A 21,652-nucleotide genomic window follows, 5' to 3' on the forward strand; every position below is an offset into this window, starting at 1 on the left:
TTTGCAGATGACATGATTCTATATTTAGGGGATCCAAAAGACTCCAAAGAGACTGTTGGAACTCATACAAGAGTTTGGTAAAGTGGCAAGATATAAATCAACACACAAAAATCAATAGCCTTTGTATACACAGACAATGCCACCACTGAGAAAGAAATTCAAAGATCAATTGCATTCACAATAGTGGCAAGAAAAATAAATACCTTGGAAAAAATTTAACCAAGGACATCAAAGATCTCTACAATGAGAATTACAAAACATTAAGGAATGAAATAGAAGAAGGCACAAAAAATGGAAAAATCTTCCACGTTCATGGATTAGAAGAATCAATAAAATCAAAATGTCCACACTACCGAAAGCAAAATAGAGATCCAAGGTAACACCAATCAAAATACCAACAATACCAACGAAAAAACAACACTGAAATTCATATGGAAACACAGGAGACCCAAATAGCTAAAAGAATCTTATACAACAAAAAAAAAAGCCAGAGGCATTACAGTACCAGATTTCTTTTTTTTTAAGATTTATTTATTTACTTGAGAAGAGAGTTACAGAGAGGCAGAAGCAGAGAGAGAGAGAGAGAGAGAGGTCTTCCATTTGCTGGTTTCACTCCCTAGATGGCTGCAATGGCCAAACCTGTACCAATCCAAAGCCAGGAACCAGGACCTTCTTCCAAGTCTCCTATGCGGGTTCAGGAGCCAGGAACTTCTTCCAAGTCTCTCATGTGGGTGCAGTGGCCCAAGGACTCGGGCCATGTTCTACTGCTTTACCAGTTTTACTGCTTTCCCAGGCCACAGCAGAAAGCTGGATTGGAAGCGGAGCAGCCAGGACTCAGACTGGTGTCCATATGGGATGCCGGAGCTGCAGGCCAGGACTTTAACCCCCATGCCACAGTGCTAGTCCACCAGATTTCAAGACATACTAGAGGGAAGTTTTAATCAAATCAACTGGTAGTGGTACAAAAACAGATGGATTATCCAATGAAACAGAATAAACGCCAGAAATCAACACATGTATCTACTAACAACATATCTTTGACAAAGGAGCTAAAATCAATCCCTGGAGCCAGGACAGTCTCTTCCACAAATAGTACTGAGAAAACAGCCTCTCCTATAAGCAAGACTCCTACCACATGTTACACAAAAATCCACTCAAAATGGATCAAAGACCTAAATCTATGGCCTGATACCATCAAATTATTAGAGAATATTGGGGAAACCCTGCAAGACATTGGCATGGGCAAAAACTTCTTGGAAAAGACCCCAGAGGCACAGGCAATTGAAGCCAAAACTGGGATTACATCAAAATGAGAAGCTTCTACACTGCAAAAGAAACACTCAGCAAAGCTAAGAGGCAACCAACAGAATGAGAGAAATTATTTGCAAATTATGCAACTAATAAAGGATTAACAACCAGAATCTATAAAGAGATCAAGAAACTCAACAACAACAAGACAAATAACCCAGTTAAGAAACGGGCAAAGGACTAAAACAGGCATTTTTCAAAATAGGAAATCCAAACGGCTAACAGACACATGAAAAAATGCTCAGGATCACTAGCCACCAGGGAAATGCAAATCAAAACCACAATGAGGTTTCACTTCACTTAGAATGGCTTTCATACAGAAATCAGCAAACATCAAATGCTGGCGAGCTTATGGGGAAAAGGAACCCTAATCCATTGAAGGTGGAAATGTAAACCGGTAGAGCCACTGTGGAAGACGGTATGGAGATCCCTCAGAGGTCTGAATATAGACCTACCATGTGACCCGGCCATCCCACTCCTGGGAATTTACCCAAGGGAAATGAAATCAGCATATGAAAGAGTTATCTGTACTCCCATGTTTACTATACCTCAATTCACAATAACTAAGATATGGAATCACCCCAAATGTCCATCACCTGAAGACAGGATAAAGAAATTATGGGAGCTGTACACCATGGAATACTACACAGCAGTTAAAAATGAAATCCTGTTTGCAACTAAATGGATGAAACTTGAAAACATCTTAGTGAAATAAGCCAGTCCCAAAAAGACAAATACCATATGTTCTCGCTGATCTATGGTAACTAACAGAACATCTAAAAGATAATCTATAGAAGTGAAATTGACACTTTGAGATGCAATGACTTTGAATAGCTCATCTTGACTGTTGAGGAACACTGGTTTTTTTATACTATTTGTTCAACTCTTAGCATAGAGTTAATCTTACGTGTATAAGGTTAATTGAAAATAGATTTTAGTAAAAAATAAGAATGGGGGCCGGCACCATGGCTCACTTGGTTAATCCTCCGCCTGTGGCGCCGGCATCCCATATGGGCGCTGGGTTCTGATCCCAGTTGCTCCCTTCCAGTCCAGCACTCTGCTGTGGCCCAGGAAGGCAGTGAGGGATGGCCAAGTGCTTGGGCCCCTGCACCCGCATGGGAGACCGGGAGGAAGCACCTGGCTCCTGGCTTCAGATGGGCGCAGTTCCAGCCATAGTGGCCATTTGGGGGGTGAACCAACAGAAGGAAGACCTTTCTCTCTGTCTCTCTCTCTCACTGTCTAACTTTATCTGTCAAATAAAAAAAAATTAAAAAAAAATGGGAATAGCAGAGAGTGGAGGAAGAAAGGTAGGAGTTGGGTAAGAGAGCAGGTTTGGTGTGAAGAATCACCATGTTCCTAAAGTTGTATGTATGAAATGCATGCAGTTTATACACTTAAATAAAAGGGTTCGGAGGGGGGAGAAATAGCAACATAATTTTCCTATAGGAAAAAACTGATTACAATAAAATGTCAATTCTTCCCTATTTAATGCAAGCATTTGATAAAATTCTTACTGTGAGGCTAGGGATAAACATACCAATTGATGGAAAAGTATAGAAATCCCCTACAAAAACTCCAAATATACATGGAAAACTCCATATAAAATAACAAGAAAGAGGGGTTTGGCACAGCAGTTAAGATAGTGCTTGGGGTCTACGGCCACACCACCCTGAACGCGCCCGATCTCGTCTGATCTCGGAAGACAGTGCTTGGGTTGCTGGTATCCAGTAGCAGAGTTCCTGGGTTCCAGTCCAGGCTCTGTTCCCAGTTCCAGGTTCCTGCTAACGTACCCCTGGCACACTGAGGGGGTGGCTCAAGTGGTTGTGTTTCTGCCACCCACATGGGAGACTTGGATTGAGTTCCTGGCTCCCCAGCATCTATTTGGAGAGTGAATCAGCAGATGAGATCTCTTTCTCTCTCTCCCTCTTTCCCTCTCCTTTTCCCTCTACCTCTCCCTCTCCCCTCTCTGACTCTCAAATAACAATAAGTAAAATTTTAAAAATAAAATAATGGTAGCACTTCAATTCAGATGGACAAGAATGGCTTACTTAAAGAAATGGTCTACAGGGAAAAAGATATCACAAATATAGTGAAACATTAAGTGACAAACTGGATAAAATATTTATAGCACATAAGACAAAAAGGATGAATATTTAAAGTACATAAAGAGTTCTACAAATGGAGAAGCAAAAAAAAAGCAACTCAACAACTGGAAAACAAAGATGGGGAACAAACCAACCACAAAAGAAGGAAATGCAGCTGGCCGACAAAATACAGAAAGATTTAACGCCTCACCAGTATCTAGAAAGTGTAGCAACACTAAGATACAAATTTAGAACTAAAGATTTAAAAATCACCTCTCTCTGTCTTTCCTTCTCTCTCTCTGTCATTCTGCCTTTCAAATACATAAAAATAAAATCTTTAAAAATAAATAAATAAAAACAATCCCAAGGCAAACAAGAGCATAGGCAAATGGATACAAAAGGATACTGCTATTGGAAATATCAATTGCTACTCTGTCTGCAAAAAGATCAGGCATTACCCATTTGTTTAATGCTTATTCATTCATTTTTCTGTATTTGAAAAACAGAGTGGGGAGGGGGGAGGGAGAGAGAGTTCTTCCATCTACTAGTTCACTACCCAAATCTCCACAACTGCCAGGGCTGGCTCTGGCCAAAGCCACAAGCCATGAATCCCACCCCGGTCTCTCATACGGGTGGCACCTCAACCACCACCTCCTGCCTCCCGGGGTGCACTTTAGCAGGAAGCTGGATCAGAAGTGGAATGGGGACTCGACCCCAGGCACTCCAATATGCACACAGGCATCCCCAGCCATGGCTTAACCTGTTGCACACCTCTTTTTATTAAAATGGTCATCCCCTTTGACTAAGTAATCCCAATTCAAAGAATTTACCTTACAAAAATAAAAACACGGGCACACGTTTAGCCCAGAGATGATAACACCGGTTAGGATGCCCACATTCCCACCAGAGTATCTGAATTCGATTCCAGCTCCAGCTTTTGCTTCCAGCTTCCTGCCAGTGCTGACCCTGGCAGGCAGCAGTGACAGCTCGGGTACATTCAGGTTAATTAAAAACAAAACAGCAAGTTATTGAGTTATTGGGCATTTGAAGGAAGAGGAGAAAAGGGAAGAAAAACAGCTTTGCTGGCAATGTCCTCTCTGTTACGTCTAGCACCGTCTGGATGGACTTCCCCAGAGCAAGGATAACAAAGGTGTGGAGCTGGGCCTCGCCCTCTCTCCACACGACAGCACTAGCAGGTGCCAGCCTCCCACACTGCTTGCCGTACCAGGACCAGAGAAGCAAATCGGGGCTCTCAATGAGTCTCGCATGCTTTGGTCCAGACCATCCCATCTCTGTGCTAAATAAGTGGAATGAAATTACACCACAGAAGAGATAAAGAGCCAAAAAAGATCTGCAAGAAACATAGCAACTATCAGGAAGAAATTCAAATTGGATCTTTGTCTCGCTCCATATAGACCATATGAGCAAATTCCAGATGGATCGAAGTCTGGAATGTAAACAACAAAAATCTTCCAAAAAAATCAAAAGACCACATGCACACTCTAGTGCTGTCGGAAATCTTAAATACAGATAAACTGGAAACTGACAGGTAGATACGGACATGGATGGGTAAAAAGACATTTGACCATGCAAAAAATTTTCAGCATGGTGTTAGAATAAATACCGTGATTCATGCTTACAAAGATAATGGACAAACAGATTTGAAAACAATATTTGTAGTGCAGAGCACAGATGAGAGGCTATTTACTATTATAAACAATGGGCTCTCACAAAGTGACACTGGGACAAATAACCCAATAAGAAAGCAGACAAACAGCATGCAGAAACACTGCACAAAAGAGCAAAACCAAACAGTCAACTAACATATGCTGCATATTTTTAACAGTGCTGAAATTCTCTAGCAATTAAGGAAATACAAATTAGAGTGACAGCAAGCTACCGCTTCTCAGGCTGAAGAAACTTCACAACACTTAAAACTAGAGTTCGTAAGAAGACAATAAGGCAGTCTGTGCACTGCTGGCAGAAATTTTTAGAAAACTTGAAGTTGTGGAGCCAGCACTGTGGCATAGTGGGCTAAGCCTACACCTGCAGTGCGGGCATCTCATATAGGCACCGGTTCAACTCCTGGCTGGTCCTCTTCTGATCTAGCTCTCTGCTATGGCCTGGGAAAGCAGCAAAAGATGACCCAAGTGCTTGAATCCTTGCAACCATGTGGGAGACCCGGAAGAAGCGCCAGGCTCCTGGCTTCAGATCTGGCCGAAGCAACCATTTGGGGGTGAACCAGTAATTGGAAGCCCTACCCACTCTGTAACTCTACTATTCAAATAAATAAATCTTAAAAAAAAAAGAAAACTAGAAGTTGTTCCTTTGACCCAGCAACCCATCTCCTGGAAATCTATAGCAAAGAAATAAAATCCTCAGGAAGTGGGCATTTGGCCTGGCAGGGACGAGACCCATATCCCACACCAGAGTACCTGGGTTCAATTCTATGTTCTGAGTCCTGACTCCAGCTTCCGGCCAATAGGGACCTTGGGAGGAAGCAGTAGTGATGGCTCAAGTAGGTGGGCTCTTGCCAGACACATGGGACACTTGGATTGAGTTTCTTGCTCCCAGCTTTGACCCCCAGCCAGGTCAATGCAGGCATCTGGAAAACTCTCTCTGCCTCTCTCCCTCCCTCCCTCTCTCTCTCTCTCTGTTCTCTCCTCTCTTCCTTCTCTCTCTGACTATCCTCTCTCTCTCTCTCTGACTCTCCTCTCTCTCTCTCTCTCTCTCTCTCTCTCAAGTAAAAATTTAAAAAGGAAATAGAGGGGCTGGTGCTGTGGCATAGTGGGCAAAGCCATTGCCTGTAGTGCCGGCATCCCATATGGGCGTCAGTTCGAGTCCCGGCTGCTCCATTTCCAATCCAGCTCTCTACTATGGCCTGGGAAAGCAGTAAAAGATGGCCCAAGTCCTTGGGCCCCTGCACCTACGTTGGAGACCCGGAAGAAGCTCCTGGCTCCTGGCTCCTGACTTCTGGCTTCGAAAAGGCACCGCTCCGGCCGTTGTGGCCAACAGGGAGTGAATCAGCAAATGGAAGATTCATTCTCTCTCTCTCTCTCTCTCTCTCTCTCTCTCTGCCTCTCCTCTCTCTGAGTAACTCTGACTTTCAAATAAATAAATCAATTAAAAAAAAAAAGGAAATCGGGGGGCCAGCATTGAGGCACAGTGGGTTAAACCACCACCTACAACACAGGAATCCCATATGAGCGCCAGTCACATACCAGCTGCTCCATTTCTGATCCAGCTCCCTACTACTGTGCCTGAGAAAGCAGCAGAAGATGGCCCAAGTCCTTGAGCTGCTGCTACCCACGTGGGGGACCTGGATGGATTTCCAGGATCCTGGCTTCCTCCTAGCCCAGCCCTGGCCATTAAAGCCATTTGAGAAGCAAAGGAGTGGGTAGAAGATTCTCTCTCCTGCAACCCACCCCACCCCCCGCTGCCCATAACTCTGCCTTTCAAATAAATAAATAAATAAATCTTTTTAACATGGAAATAAACCCCTCAGTACCTAAGGAAAGATGCGCAAGGATGTCTACTGCTTCACTGTCCAGTGCGGTACAAACTGAAAACAAGCTCTTCATTCCTCTACAGACAGCAGTGCTTTCCCAGACAACACAATGCAGTCTTTACAAAAGAATTAGAGTGACAGCCTGGGAGGGTTTTGATAGTGCAGCATCAAGAACAAAAAGAAAAATGCAGAACATTATGTGTAATTGTAGTTATTGTAAGACAATGGCAATAAAAGTTATTTGTGACTATATACACATGCATCGTCTATTTGTAAATGATTGTATGAGACAAACCATTCTCGGTCGTTAACATAAGTTACCCACGGGGAGGGAAAGGATAAGAGATAGGAAAAGTGGATTTTCCCCTTCCCCCCAAAATAAAACAAAGAACCAGAGAAAATGCAAGCTTGCCAACAGTAAAAATTCACAAGGCAGTAGTTTTTGAGCTACCGTAGCATGAAGGCTTGGGGACAGCACACAGGCTCTCTGCTAGGCCCCCTCAGGCTCCATCTAACCACATACACACACACACACACACACACACACACACACCCCATGCACCCTGAGCAGAAGCTAGGCTCCTCCCAAGATGTTTTACTGTCTCTGCCTTTCTCACGTGCTTACCCACACCACACCATGTGTGTGCACATCATCTATGACGTGATTTGAGGGGGAACACAGATGAACCTTCCTATGGCAATCATCTTAATGTGCCAAGGAGAACATATAACCAACCCATCCATCTCTGATTTCACTGACAGTGCTAATTATGAGAATAGAATACACAGCACATCAATATTCCACCTGAAGGCAACCTCTGGTCCATCTGGGTACACAGACATGGCCAAAATTGTGAAAATGGTTACACTCGGGGCCGGCGCCATGGCTCACTTGGCTAATCCTCCGCCTGCAGCGCCGGTATCCCATATGGGAGCCGGGTTCTAGTCCCGGCTGCTCCTCTTCTAGTCCAGCTCTCTGCTGTGGCCCGGGGGGGCAGTGAAGGATGGCCCAAGTCCTTGGGCCCTGCACCCGCGTGGGAGACCAGGAGGAAGCACCTGGCTCCCGGCTTCGGATTGGCGCAGTTCCCGCCTTGGCGGTCATTTGGGGGGTGAACCAACAGAAGGAAGACCTTTTCCTCTGTCTCTCTCTCACTGTCTGTAACTCTACCTGTCAAATAAAAAAAAATTATAAAAAGAAAGAAAAAAAAAAAAAAGAAAATGGTTTGCACTGGCTAAACTCAAAGGGAAAACAGCCTCAAATAGAGTTCAAGTACTTCCCCCATGACAGCAAGGAAGAATCTAGTCACTCTCCAGCCTCATAACACGTGGCACCACCATGTGCACAACACGCACAGAGCTCACAGTACACGCAGCACACACAACACACGGTGCAAACTGCACACACAGCACACTCTCCCACGCACCCCGCCATTCTTGCCCATGTCCCTGTGCCTTCACACATGCTTCTCTCTCTGCCTATAATTCCCACAACACCCATGGGACTGCTAACGACCCTGCAGCCACCTCTGCCTGCTACTGCGGATCACCAGGATGGTTCACCTGGCCCTCTCCCAGACTCACACCATCTCTTCCGAGCTGCATCCTGAATGACACCACAGTGTTCTACAAATAAATTCCTGTTGAATGGAGGCATTAATGAGTCATCATTCTAACCTTTAATGTCCAGTAACTACACAAAAACGCAGGTATGGCTAGTCATAAACAGAAAATGTTTAGAGCTTATTAAGCTCATACTAAGTGTGCCAAACAAGCTTTATTACAGCCAGTCCTCACGACAGCCTGCAAAGCAGGTACCATTATGATCATCTGATTTTCCGTAGTGCAAGAGAGGCTTTAGAGAAGCTAAGTGAATGCAAACCCTCATGGCTGGTACTTGGCGATACGTGGCCAGGGTGGCCATGAAGGTAAGCATGTCTGACACCAAAGCTCACACTTCAGGCTCACTGATGAGGATGAGGATGATGGTGGTGCTTCCATTAGGTTTATTGTGGGCCGCTACACACAACACTGCCTCTCAGCATCTATCAGGAAACTCAAGACAAGAACAGACATTTGGCCTAGAGTTGAGATGCCTACGTCCCCATCAGAGTATCTGGGTTTGATCCTTGACTCCAGCTTCTGACTCTAGTTTCCTGCTAACGCACACCGTGGCAGGCAGTGGTGACGGCTCAGCGACTGAGCTCCTGCCACCCATACGGGAGACCTGGATTGAATTCTTTGCTCCTGGCTTCAGCCTCGGCCCAGCCCTGGACACTGCAGGCATCTGCAGAGTGAACCAACAGGTGGGAGCTCTCATGCTCATGCTCGCTCCCCTCACACACACTTCTCCAATAAATACAAATACAGGGGCCGGCACGGCGGCAAAGCAGGTTAAGCCACCGCCAGTAGCACCCGCATCACATATGGGCATCAGTTCAAGTCCCAGCTGATCCACTTCGACCCAGCTCCCTGCGAAAGTGCCTCAGAAAGCAGCAAAGGAGTTCCCAAATGCTTGGGTCCTGGCGGTTGCGGCCATTTCGGGAGTGGACCAGTGGATGGAAGATCTCTGTCCATCCCTCTCTCTCTGTAACTCTGCATTTCAAATAAATAATCTTATAAAAACAAATAAATATAATATAAAATTAAATAATTTTCATATATTTTTATAATTTTAAATATAAAATAATTGTAAACATTTATTTCAGTAATTTTATATATATTATCATTTTTTTTAATTTCACAGGCAGGTAGACAGTGAGAGAGAGAGACAGAGAGAAAGGTCTTCCTTCCATTGGTTCACTCCCCAAATGGCCACTATGGCCAGAGCTACACCAATCCGAAGCCAGGATCCAGGTGCTTCCTCCTGGTCTCCCACAAGGGTGCAGGCGTCCAAGCACTTGGGCCATCTTCTACTGCCTTCCCAGACCACAGCAGAGAGCTGGACTGGAAGAGAAGCAACTGGGACTAGAACCCAGTGCCCATATGGGATGCTGGTGCCGCAGGTGGAAGATTAACCAAGTGAGCCACGGCGCTGGCCCCCATATATGATTTTTAAATCAAGATTAACAGTTATTGAAACTCAGACATGAGAATGTGTTAAGATTTTTTTAAATACTCTAGAGTTCACCATTTGCTAAAAAGTCTTTTTCCAAAAACAAATCAATTCCTCTGCTCAATACAATAACATAAAAGAGAATGCAAAGTGGAATGATGTACTATGGAAACTCGAAAAGGGAAAGACATCTCAGGGTAGAGGAGAAGGCAAATCAAATTAATGAACTCCAGGAGTTTCTCCCAAGATGTCAAGAAGTGCAGGGCCGGCGCCATGGCACAGTAAGGTAATCCTCCACCCACGGTGCCAGCATCCCATATGGATGCTAGTTCAAGACCCGGCTGCTCCACTTTCAATCCAGCGCTCTACTGTGGCCTGGGAAGGCAGGAGAAGATGGCCCAAGTCCTTGGGCTCCTGCATCCCTATGGGAGACGGAAAAAGCACCTGGCTCCTGGCTTCGGATCGGCGCAGCTCCACCCATTGCAGCCATCTGTGGAGTGAACCTTTCTCTCTGTCTCTCCCTCTGTCTGTAACTCTGCCTTTCAAATAAATAATAAAAATCTTTATAAAAAAAAAAAAAAGAATTGTTCAGGGGTAGGCATTAGGCCTAGTAGCTGAGCCACACTTAAGATACTCGCATCCCACATCTGAGTCCCTGGGTTCTACACTCAGCTCTGGCTCCCAACTACAGCTCCTAATGCACACCTCAGGAGGCAATGGTGATATGGAGTCCCGCCTCCAACATGGAAGACCAGGACTTAGTTCCCACATGGAAGTCCTGGCTTTTGTCTGTCCCAGTCCAGCCACTGAAGGCATCTGAGGGGTAAACTAGTGGTTAAGAGCTCTCCCTCTCTGCCTCCTCCTTCTCCCTCTTTTCTCTGTCTCACCACCTCTCAAAATTAAAAAAAATTAAGCTAAAAATTATAATATCCAGTCAACACCTCAAACTAATAAGAGGCTGGTCAAAAATTTGTGATACACTGAAGATATAAATCACATGATAAACACTGAGACATTTCAAAGGGAAAATGCCCCCCCAGAAAAGCCACGTGGCTTCTTATGTGTGCAGGGGAATACATGTGACGGTTTCCCACTGAGTTATGAAATAACAGTGGGAAAGATCAAAAGGCAGCTGGTTTCATTTCTGAGCTTCCTGGAGAGTTCAAAATTATTTCTAATTCTTCAAGAGGTAAAGGGGGGAAAAATCACTCTCCTGACATACTTTGACAGGAGAAGAAAATCTCCCTTCTAATTTGTTCTGAGGTAGCCAGCTAACAGGTTCACAAAAACTGACAATTTCTCCACATTCTGAGACAAATAGCTGCAGCCAACCGACTGCTCCCCATCACAGCGAAGAGCCCCAGTGTGCACTGAATGGCTCACCAGAGTCCAGACCCTTTGTGACAACGTAGACCCTTGAACAACACGGTGGTTAGCAGCGCCAGACCCCTGTGGACTCCCCACAACACAACAAGATGTCGGCCATGAAATTACGATAGTAGCATCGATGCACTCTGTGTACTACAGTCGATCTTATGGAGTTGTAAGTTAATGCTGCACGTCCACATCAGTTTTTATTTCTCTCAACAGCAAATGACACCACTTTCTCTCAGTTTTTATTTCTCTCAACGGCAAATGCCTGTAAAGATGTGTAAGTTTTGATGTTTTAACTTTATTATGGATGAATCTGTATTTGATGGTAGGAAATGAGACTATTATCTACACACTTTTTATGCATTCATGACATAGCTTTTTCTTAATCTTTTCAATATTTCTTGGCTACAGGTTCATCTGCAAGATTTTTCAGATTATTGCAAAACTCAAAAATAAATCTGCATATAAGTAGACCTGCCAAATTCAAACTAGTGCAGCTCAAGAGCATTAAAACTGCATTTAATGACAATGGCAATTGCTAGCAATTACTGGAAATTTACTCTCTGCCAGGCACTGTTCTAAGGGTTACACATGAGCTAATTCACAAGTCCAGGAATACTGCTAGAACCATTCCCATTTCATAGCTGAGGACATCGAGGTATCAGAGAGCTAGAAACGGGCAGGCATCTGGCAAAGTGGTCACGATGCTGCCTGGGGCATCTGCATCCACAGTGAAGTGCCTGGGTTCGAGGTCCAGCTCCTTTGCCAATTCCAGCTTTCTGCTGTGCAGACCCCTGGAGGCCATAGTAGATTCAAATAATGGGGTCCTTGCCACCCACATGGGAGAACTGGAATGAATTCCTGGCTCTTGGCTTTGGCCTGGCCCAGTCCCAACTGTTACAGGCATTTGGGGAGCTAACCAGCAGATGGAATCTCTCTGTCTCGCTCTCAAATAAATAAAATAATTTTTTAAATAAGGTCGGGGTTGGAGAGAGGGTCATAACAGCAGGTTAAGCTACCTCATGGGACACCCACATCCTATATTGTAGTGCCTGGTTCAAATCCCAGCTACTCTAGGCTTCAGATCCAGCTTCCAGCTAATACACCTGGGAGGCAGATGATGGCCCAAGGACCTGAGTTCCTGCCAACCACACAGGACCCCTGGATGGATTCCCAGCTCCTGGATTTAGCCTGGCCTAGTCGGCTGTTGCCAGCAGGTGGAAGATCTCTCCTTCTCTCTCTCATTCTGCCTGTCAAATAAATGTTGCTACCTTTTTTTTAAAAAAAATAAATAAATAATGTTTAAGGGAAAGCCATAAACTTGCCCCCATCACAAGACATTTTGGAACTGGTAAAAACCAGGATTCACACTGAGGTTCAAACCCTACGCTCACTCTCCTGCCCCTCGTCTTCATCACCATTTAGAATTCCGAGACCTCTGAGTGATGACTGCTGCTTCCACGTGGGAAGAGGACGCTTCTGTGGGGCAGGAAGTGCCTGCTCTCAGGGTAACTCCCACACCTGCTGAGACACCGGGCCACGGTTTCCGGGAGGCGCAAGATTCAAACTCCGCCAGCCTCTCAGCGGGCCAGGCTGACAGGCAGAACACCGAATGGTTTTAATGAGGCAGAGAATGAGTCTTTGTTCTCCAGGGAGAGCGGAGCTGGGGCACAGCAGTAACAAAACGTGATGGAGGACTCCCATTCCGAAGCCCCGCGACTGCCCTGACCTCCTGGGAGGGCCCTGAGGCGCCAACCAGAAGGGACCACACAGGTCTACGTACCTTCCCCAGCGCGAATGCTGTATACTTCTTTTAAGGGCTGACTGCACAGCGCCGTGTCAATCTCATCCCCTTAAAGCACCTCTCTCTCTCTCTCTCTCTCTCTCTCTCTCTCTCTCTCTCTCTCTCACACACACACACACACACACACACACACGCTTTACTGTTCTGGTTTTGGCAGAATACTACTGTGTGTCACAGAGGCCCAAACCCAACAGCAACGTGTCCTGCTGGCACTTTCTCCCTCTTCAACGCCTCAACAACTTTTGTCACATCTAAGGGATGTGCACCATGACTTTTTTCATTTGTCATGAATTCCACTCACTTCCTTCCCTTAAGTATGCAGATATGAAAAGGAAACATTGTGACTACTGCAAAAGAGAAAGCAGCTTCACATGACAGAAAAGACCCCTGCAAGTCAAAGCAATTAAAGCATTCCATGCTGAGAAGGTTCCAAGGCTGCAACCTGTGTGGTCTCTGTCTAAAAAGAGGAGAGGCGTTGGAGTCATTCTGAACTATCTATCTTAAACAAGCTGCCATTTTTTAATAGGTCCAAAGAGATCAAATATTTGTCATTTCATTTAGTTCAACTTAATACCAAACCAAGCCTCTCCCCTTGGTATTTATTACTGAGCCCAGGAACGAACTGTAAGGAGAATGACTTATCCTGAAGGCGAGTGAAACAAATTTGATAAAATGACACCGAATACCTAAAATGGTGTCAGCTACTTGCAGCAACACAGATCTCTCATTTTAGGAAAGTGTGTGCTAGAAAAACAAGAGGGGACGTGGTACTACAGAACAAGGACCACACTGGGAACTGGAAGTCTGGGCTCAATCTCTACCGCACCACCTACAAACCCTGGGGTCCCCGACCCTACGCCTGTACTCCCAGCACCAACACTTGGGCTACGTCCACCAACAAACACTACACAAGTGATCAACCCCAAGCTTTTATGCCTCCTGCATTCCTATAACTCAGGGTGGTTGCAAGGATCAAATGAGACTGATAATGTATAACAAGACTACCTACAAGCTGCCTGGCAAACAGCCATGACCGAAGGAGATTACCATCGCAACACAGCGGCAACAGCCATCAATCACTGGGTGTTGTGGCCATCCTGCTTCTTTTGGTTTTTGAAAGAGCACTTGAAGGGCCCAGCATTGTGGCATTGCACAATGCCACACTTGCATCTCATATGGAGCCCCGGCTGCTCCATTTCCAATCCAGTTCCCTGCTAAGGAACCTGGGAATGAAGTAGAGGATGGCCCAAGTGCTTGGGCACCTACACTCAAGTGGGAGACCAGGAAGAAGCCCTCAGTTCCTGGCTTTAGATCGGCCCAGCTCCAGCCACTGCAGCCAGTTGGGGAGTAAACCAATGGATGGAAGACCTCTGTCCGCCCTCCCCCCGCCCAACTCTACCTTTCAAATAAATCTTTAAAAAAGAAAGAAAGGGCCGGCGCCGTGACTCAGTAGGCTAATCCTTCACCTGCGGTGCCAGCACACCAGGTTCTAGTCCCAGTCAGGGCACCAGATTCTGTCCCGGTTGCCCCTCTTCCAGTCCAACTCTCTGCTATGGCCCGGGAATGCAGTGGAGGATGGCCCAGGTCCTTGGGCCCTGCACCCCATGGGAGACCAGGAGAAGTACCTGGCTCCTGCCTTCGGATCAGCACGATGCGCTGGCCGCAGTGCGCCAGCCATGGCGGCCATTAGAGGGTGAACCAATGGCAAAGGAAGACCTTTCTCTCTGTCTCTCTCTCTCTCTCTCTCTCTCTCTCACTGTCCACTCTGCCTGTCAAAAAATAAATAAATAAATAAAATTTAAAAAAAAAGAAAGAAGGAAGGAAGGAAGGAAAGAGCACTCAGATGTTGTCCTGAAGGTTTATTCTTCCTCACTGGCTATGGTCTTGTTGGAATAGTAAACCTAAACAGACATGTTTTCACTGTAGAGCCCAATGGGGTTCCAGAAAGTTCCTCCAACCAAATCCTTCAGCTGGTGGCCAAGAGGTGGGTGGTGAGCTGAAACTGGCCAGATGCTTCTTCCCTAACATGTCAATCCTGAGCAAATGAGTGTCAGAAAACAGCTGGAGGGGCTGGTGCTGTGGTGCAGTAGGTTAATCCTCATGTGGGCATCCCATGTGGGTGCCTATTCTAGTCCCGGCTGCTCCTCTTCCAATCCAGCTCTCTGCTGGGGCCTGGGAAGGCAGTAGAAGATGGCCCAAGTCCTTGAGCCCCTGTACCCGCACGGGAGATGAGAAGCAGCAACTGGCTCCTGGCTTCAAATCAGCGCAACTTTGGCTGTTGTGGCCATTTGGGGAGTGAACCAACAGTTGGAAGACCTTTCTCTCTGTCTCTCCCTCTCACTGTCTGTAACACTACCTCTCAAATAAATAAATAAAATCTTAAAAAAAAAAAAAAGCTGGTGTTTTATTCCAGCAGTGGTGACATGGGACCAATGAGGGAGACAGGATCAGGCCCATGAGCTGCAGGCCACACCCCCTGCCCACTGTGTGATCTCACCTGTATCCATCCCCCTGTCAATCAGACCATGTAAGCACTCCCCTCTTGGAAGTGGATACAGACTGGAGCACGCTAAGCCGGCCCCGTTTTGCTGTTTCTCACGCCTGCTCTCCCTCGCCTGCGTGCCCTCTCTGGCTTGCAGTCTCTGGGCTGCTCCTTGGAAAAGCCTGGTGTGGATCTCCCCATTTACTTGTTCTGACCCACTTTCCCTTCATAGCCCTCACGTTCCTGTGTATTTCTCTCACTTTCCAAATAAATCCTGAACTTTACCATGTCGTCCGTCTCGTATGGGCCGAGCTTAGAATTTTCATCTAAGTAAATGGCAAGAACCCGAAGCATTAAATTTTGGTTTATGTTCTCCCATAACCACAGGACCTTAAATGGACACTATTCCAGCGAGGAGACCATTTCTGGAGCTCCTGCTTCTGGCTTAGGAGCCTTACAAAGCTGCCCTGGCCCTCTGCTCTTTCCAAACATGGCCTTGTTTCCCAACCTCTGAGCTCACAATAATCTCAGCTGCAGATTTCTGTTCCCTGATACCAAAGAGCCCTGCCCGACACACCAGTGTAGACCTCTGTCTCAAAGCTTCCTATTGATGCTAGTTCCAACCAGCTGGACTCCAGCAGCAACCACAAGTCAACATCTCACAGTCCTGTCTAGAACTTACTAAGACAGTAAGTGTGGGAACAGGCTTTGGTCCAGAGGTTAAAACACCCACATCCCATATCAGATATACCTGGTTTCAACACCAGCTCCTGACTCCAACTTCCTGCTGATGCCAGCCATGGGAAGCAGTGATGATAGCCCAAGTTAGGTTCCTGCCAGCCACAGGGGAGACCTGGATTGAGTTGCCAGCCCCTGGGTACTGTCTCTCAAAGAAAAACTAACAAATAATAAATAAATAAATAAAACCAAACTCTTCTAATAATACATTATTTCTTAGTAGACACTGGGTCTTAGATTCCTGGATAAGATCGATACAGGAAGAGATACACACAAGGAACCCTCTGTTCCAAATGGGATCAAAAACTGTGCCCAGAGCTATACAGGAAGGGAATCTCCAACTTCAATCACTCCTCGGAGAGCAGAAGCAAACATCTGCAAGGCTCCAGATTCACAACCGCACTTCCATTCTATTTGCAGCCTACTGCCTGCATCAACAGGCCGTGACCAAGGGCAAGAATCACCAGCCAAGTGAAAAGTGCGCCCAGCCAGACTTTACTCCCTAAAGGGCAGGGATGAACCTCACATTCCTACGTGTCTGGCACTTTAACACATGGTATCTCACTTCATCTACACAACTAGCAAGGATGCCCGGATTCTGGGACTCAAGGACATTAGGCAAGTGCACAAGAGGAGGAGGAACAGCCAGGATCCCAAGGCAGGCCTTGAGGGCCCACACACTCTCACACCAGCCTCCAGGGCATATGGGGAGCCCGCATTATGGTCCTCAGCACCCCATTCTATAGTCTCTGCCTTATGGACTGTTTTCCCCGTAGCCAGAAAGCTACTGGAGGGGCAGCAACATGCTTGAAATGCGTGGGAAGCCCTAGGGCCAGCACAGAGCAAGTAGGCATTCAGGTCTCAAGTGCTGAACAAGTCAACAACTATTCACTGAGCACTGACTACATGTCAGACACGGGGACAAAGTAGGCTTAATTCCTGCTTGGCAGCCAGGTAAGCAGACAGGTAATTCACCACACACACGTGTAACCTGAAGCAGACCTACAGACTAGAGCAGCACAGAGCAGGAAGATGGGGCAGCAGACAGGCATGGGGAGTAGGCAGTGCCGGCAGGAATCTACCAGATTTTCCAGAAGCAGTAGTGAAAAGCAAGCAAGCAAGCAAGCAAGCAAGCAAGGAAGAAAGAAAGGAAGGAAGGAAGGAAGGAAGGAAGGAAGGAAGGAAGGAAGGAAGGAAGGAAGAAGGAAGGAAGGAAGGAGAGAGGGAGGGAGGGAGGGAGGGAGGGAGGGAAGGAAGGAAGGAAGGAAGGAAGGAAGGAAGGAAGGAAGGAAGGAAGGAAGGAAGGAAGGAAGGAAGGAAGGAAGGAAGGAAGGAAGGAAGAAGGAAGGAAGGAAGGAGAGAGGGAGAGAGGGAGGGAGGGAGGGAGGGAGGGAGGGAAGGAAGGAAGGAAGGAAGGAAGGAGGGAAGGAAGGAAGGAAGGAAGAAAGAAAGAAAGAAAGAGAGAGAAAGAAAGAAAGAACGAACGAACGAGCCAAGGAGACTGTGGCAGAGGCAGGGGAATGGGCTTGCACCTTCCAGGCTGTGTTTAGGATGTGGGTCCTTCTCCCAAGAGCAGAGATGCCAGTGTGGGGAGGGTCTAACGTGGGAGTGACTTGCAGAATTCTCTCAATGCATTGGAAGCAGGAGAAGGGTGAAAGTGGGAGCCTGTCGGGGAGCTCCCGCAGCCATCCTGTGAACCACACTGGTGACCGTGATGGGGGCCAGCATGGAAGCTGAGCAAACTGGACTCTGGGCTGGACACTTGGGGATGAGGAATAGAGGTGGCTCATCTATCTCGTCACCCTCACAACAGTTACTTATTTTCTATAAATTTTTTAAAATATTATATGGGGGAGGGGAGAAAGAGATCTTCCATTCGCTGATTCGCTCCCCCAAATGATTGCAACAACCAGGGGTGGGCAAGGCTGAAGTCAGGAGCCAGCAAGTCCATCAGGGTCTTCTATATGGGTGGCAAGGGCCCAAGTACTTGGGCCATCTTCCACTGTATTCCTAGGTGCATTAGCAAGGATCTGTGTTGAAAACAGAGCAGCCAGATTGAACCGGCACTCCAATACGGGATGCCAGTGTCACAACTAACAGCTTCACCCACTGTGGCACAAAACTGGCTTCACACAACAGCTATTTTAAAATGTTCCCTGATAGTCCCTCTTGAGGTTAAACGTCCTCAGAATGGGCACAATGATGTGACCTTTCCTACACAATGATGGCACCACTGTTAAGATAAACTTAAGCCAAACATAAGATCAAGACTCCGTCTGACATAGAGAAGCAATCCCATAGAGGGTGAAAGCCATTTTTTTTAAAGATTTATTTTATTTATTTGAAAGATAGAGTTACAGAGAGAGGTAGAGAGAGAGAGAGAGGTCTTCCATCCACTGGTTCACTCCCCAAATGGTTGCAATGGCTGGAACTGTGCCAATCAGAAGCCAGCAGCCAGGAGTTTCTTCTGAATCTCCCACACAGGTGCAGGGGCCTAAGAACTTGGGCCATCCTCTGCTGCTTTCCCAGGTGCATTAGCAGGCAGCTGGATCGAAGTAGAGCAGCCAGGACTCGAACCAGCACCCATATGGGATGTCAGCACTACAAGCTGGGACTTTGTCACAGAGCCTGCCCCAAAGCCACCTATTTTTAAAACTTAGCTTCGGCCGGCACTGCGGCTCACTATGCTAATCCTCCGCCTTGCGGCGCCGGCACACCGGGTTTTAGTCCCGGTTTGGGGCGCCAGATTCCATCCCGGTTGCCCCTCTTCCAGGCCAGCTCTCTGCTGTGGCCAGGGAGTACAGTGGAGGATGGCCCAGGTGCCTGGGTCCTGCACCCCATGGGAGACCAGGAGAAGCACCTGGCTCTTGGCTTTGGATCAGCGCGGTGTGCCAGCCGCAGCACGCCAGCCGTGGCGGCCATTGGAGGGTGAACCAACGGCAAAGGAAGACCTTTCTCTCTGTCTCTCTCTCTCACTGTCCACTCTGCCTGTCAAAAAATTAAAAAAAAAAAAAAACCTAGCTTCACAAACAATTTAATTACTCAACATGATGTAATAGAGAAGAACAGACCTAGAAAACTAAGGTCCATCTCCTAACCCCAACACTCTCTCAACACATTTAACTGGGCTGCATCATTTTCCTTATCAGCACCACCGCTCCTTCTGAGGCTGTACCAAAGACTAAGCCTCATCACAAAGAATGAGTAGCTGGGGCCAGCACTGTGGTGCAGTAGGTTAAGCTTGCTGCCAGCGACGCCAGCATCCCATATGAGCACGGGTTCCAGTCCCAGGTCTCAGCTGCTCCACTTCCAATCCAGCTCCCTGCTAATGAGCCTGGGAAGGCAGTGGAAGATGACCCAAGTGCTTGGGCCACTGCCACCCACACGGGAGACCCAGATGGATTTCCTGGCTCCTGGCTTTGGCCTGGTCCAGCCACAGTCATTGCAGCCATTTGGGGAGGGAACCAGCAAATGGAAAATCTTTCTTTCCCTCTCTCTCTCTCTTCCTCTATAACTCTGCCTTTCAAATAATAAATAAATAAATCTCTTTTCTTAAGATTTATTTTATTTATTTGAAAGGCAGAGTTACAGAGAGAGAGGCAGAGATAGAAAGATCTTCCATCTGCTGGCTCACTCCCCAAATGGCCATAACAGCCAGGGATGGGCCTTGCCTAAGTCAAGAGCCAGGAGCTTCATCTGTGTCTCCCATGTGGGTAGCAGGGGCCCAAGCACGTGGGCTGCTGCTTTCCCAGAAGCATTAGCAGGGAGCTGGATCAGAAGTGGAGCAGCCAGGACTTGAACCAGTACCCATATGGGATACCAGCACTCAGGTGGTGGTTTAACCCATTATGCTACAATATAGGCTCCATAAATAAATCTTTTAAATAAATACATTATGAGTCACAAAAGCAGTAGCTATTACCATTAATATTAAGCAGGATGATCCTTTAATCCATAAACAACAGCTGTCACAGAAGGAATGAACATTTTATACACTCCCATAGAATATAACGTCTGCATGTAAGTCATATTAGTAAATTCCATCATGTAAGCACACATTATAACATTAAGAGCAGGATCGCCTCTCTAAGGAAATGAATAGCACAATTACAAGACAAGCAACAAAGTAAAGAGCCCAAGAACTGGGGCCGGCATTGTGGCACAGGGGTTACGTCACCACCTGGGATGCTGGCATCTCATATGGGCAATGGTTCTAATCCTGCTGCCCCACTTCCAATCCAGTTTCCTGCTAATGTACCTGGGAAACCAATAGAAGACTGGCCGAGTACTTAGCTCCTGCCACCCATGTAGGAAACCCAGATGAAGCTCCAGGCTCCTGGTTTCGGCTTGGATCACCCCTGACCACTGTGCTCATTTAGGGAGCAAATTAGTAGACAGAAGATATTTCTCCCTCTCTATCACTCTTCCTTCAAACAAATACATCTTCATAAATAAATAAAAACAAAGCCAAAAATACATGTACACATAACTAAACACCATACACATGCACACATCGCATACAGAGACACAAACCAAACTGGCCAGAGAAGACAAATCCCTTTTTAAGTCTCTCTATCCCAAGACCTGGAGCAATGATTGCACTGGAAGTTTCAGTATCCACTAGCATCATGGGGAAACCTCATGGAAATGTAAGTCCTGTAGCAAGTTTTCCACCAAAGCACACACAATCATACCACACACACTCACGCGGACACACCCCAATTCAGTAGACCTCAGATGGGACATGCTATCTGCATCATTAATTAATAATCCCCAGGGCTGGCGTTGTGGCATAGCAGATGGAGCCACTACCTGCGACACTGGCATCCCATGTGGATACCAGTTCATGTCCCAGCTGCTCCTCTTCTGATCCAGCTCCCCACTAATGTGCCTGGGAAGGCAGCAGAAGATGGGCCAAGTGCTTGGGCCCCTGAATTCATGTGGGAGACCCAGAGAAAGCTCCAGGATCCTAGCTTTAGCCTGGCCCAGCCCCAGTCATTGCAGCCATTTGGGAAGTGAACCAGCAGATTGAAGATCTCTCTCTCTCTCTCTCTCTCTCTCTCTCTCTCTTTTCCTCTGTAACTCTGCCTTTGGGTAAATGAATAAATCTCAAAAAAAAAATCAGTAAGGCTTTCAAGTGATTCTGATGCAGGTGGAACTTGAATCCCAAAATGAGAAACCCCATGCTGAACAAGGCCAGGCCCCGTAGAACTGAACCAATAAATCAGTCTAAAGTCTAAATGCATAAACATACACAGAGTCTGAGTAAAACACTGAAAAGTAAAGAAATGGAGAAGCCGTC

General features: G+C 46.6%; 1 protein-coding gene across 7 annotated transcripts in view; it reads right to left on the reverse strand.

Annotated features, from left to right (window-relative positions):
- Window positions 1-21,652, reverse strand: part of SNX29 (sorting nexin 29) — a 473,360-nt gene that overhangs the window by 422,496 nt on the left and 29,212 nt on the right. Inside the window, exon 1 of one of the 7 annotated variants that reach the window (XM_089321669.1) lies at window positions 6,901-6,923. The exons of the other annotated variants lie outside the window; for them this stretch is intronic. The gene's annotated coding sequence lies outside the window, so the exon portion shown is untranslated. Of the gene's footprint in view, window positions 1-6,900; window positions 6,924-21,652 lie in introns of those variants that run through there. 7 annotated transcript variants of the gene reach the window in all.

The sequence above is a fragment of the Oryctolagus cuniculus genome, chromosome 19 (assembly GCF_051225735.1).
Source record: "Oryctolagus cuniculus isolate XC-2025 breed Fujian yellow rabbit chromosome 19, ASM5122573v1, whole genome shotgun sequence".
In the NCBI taxonomy this organism is placed as follows: Eukaryota; Metazoa; Chordata; class Mammalia; order Lagomorpha; family Leporidae; genus Oryctolagus; species Oryctolagus cuniculus.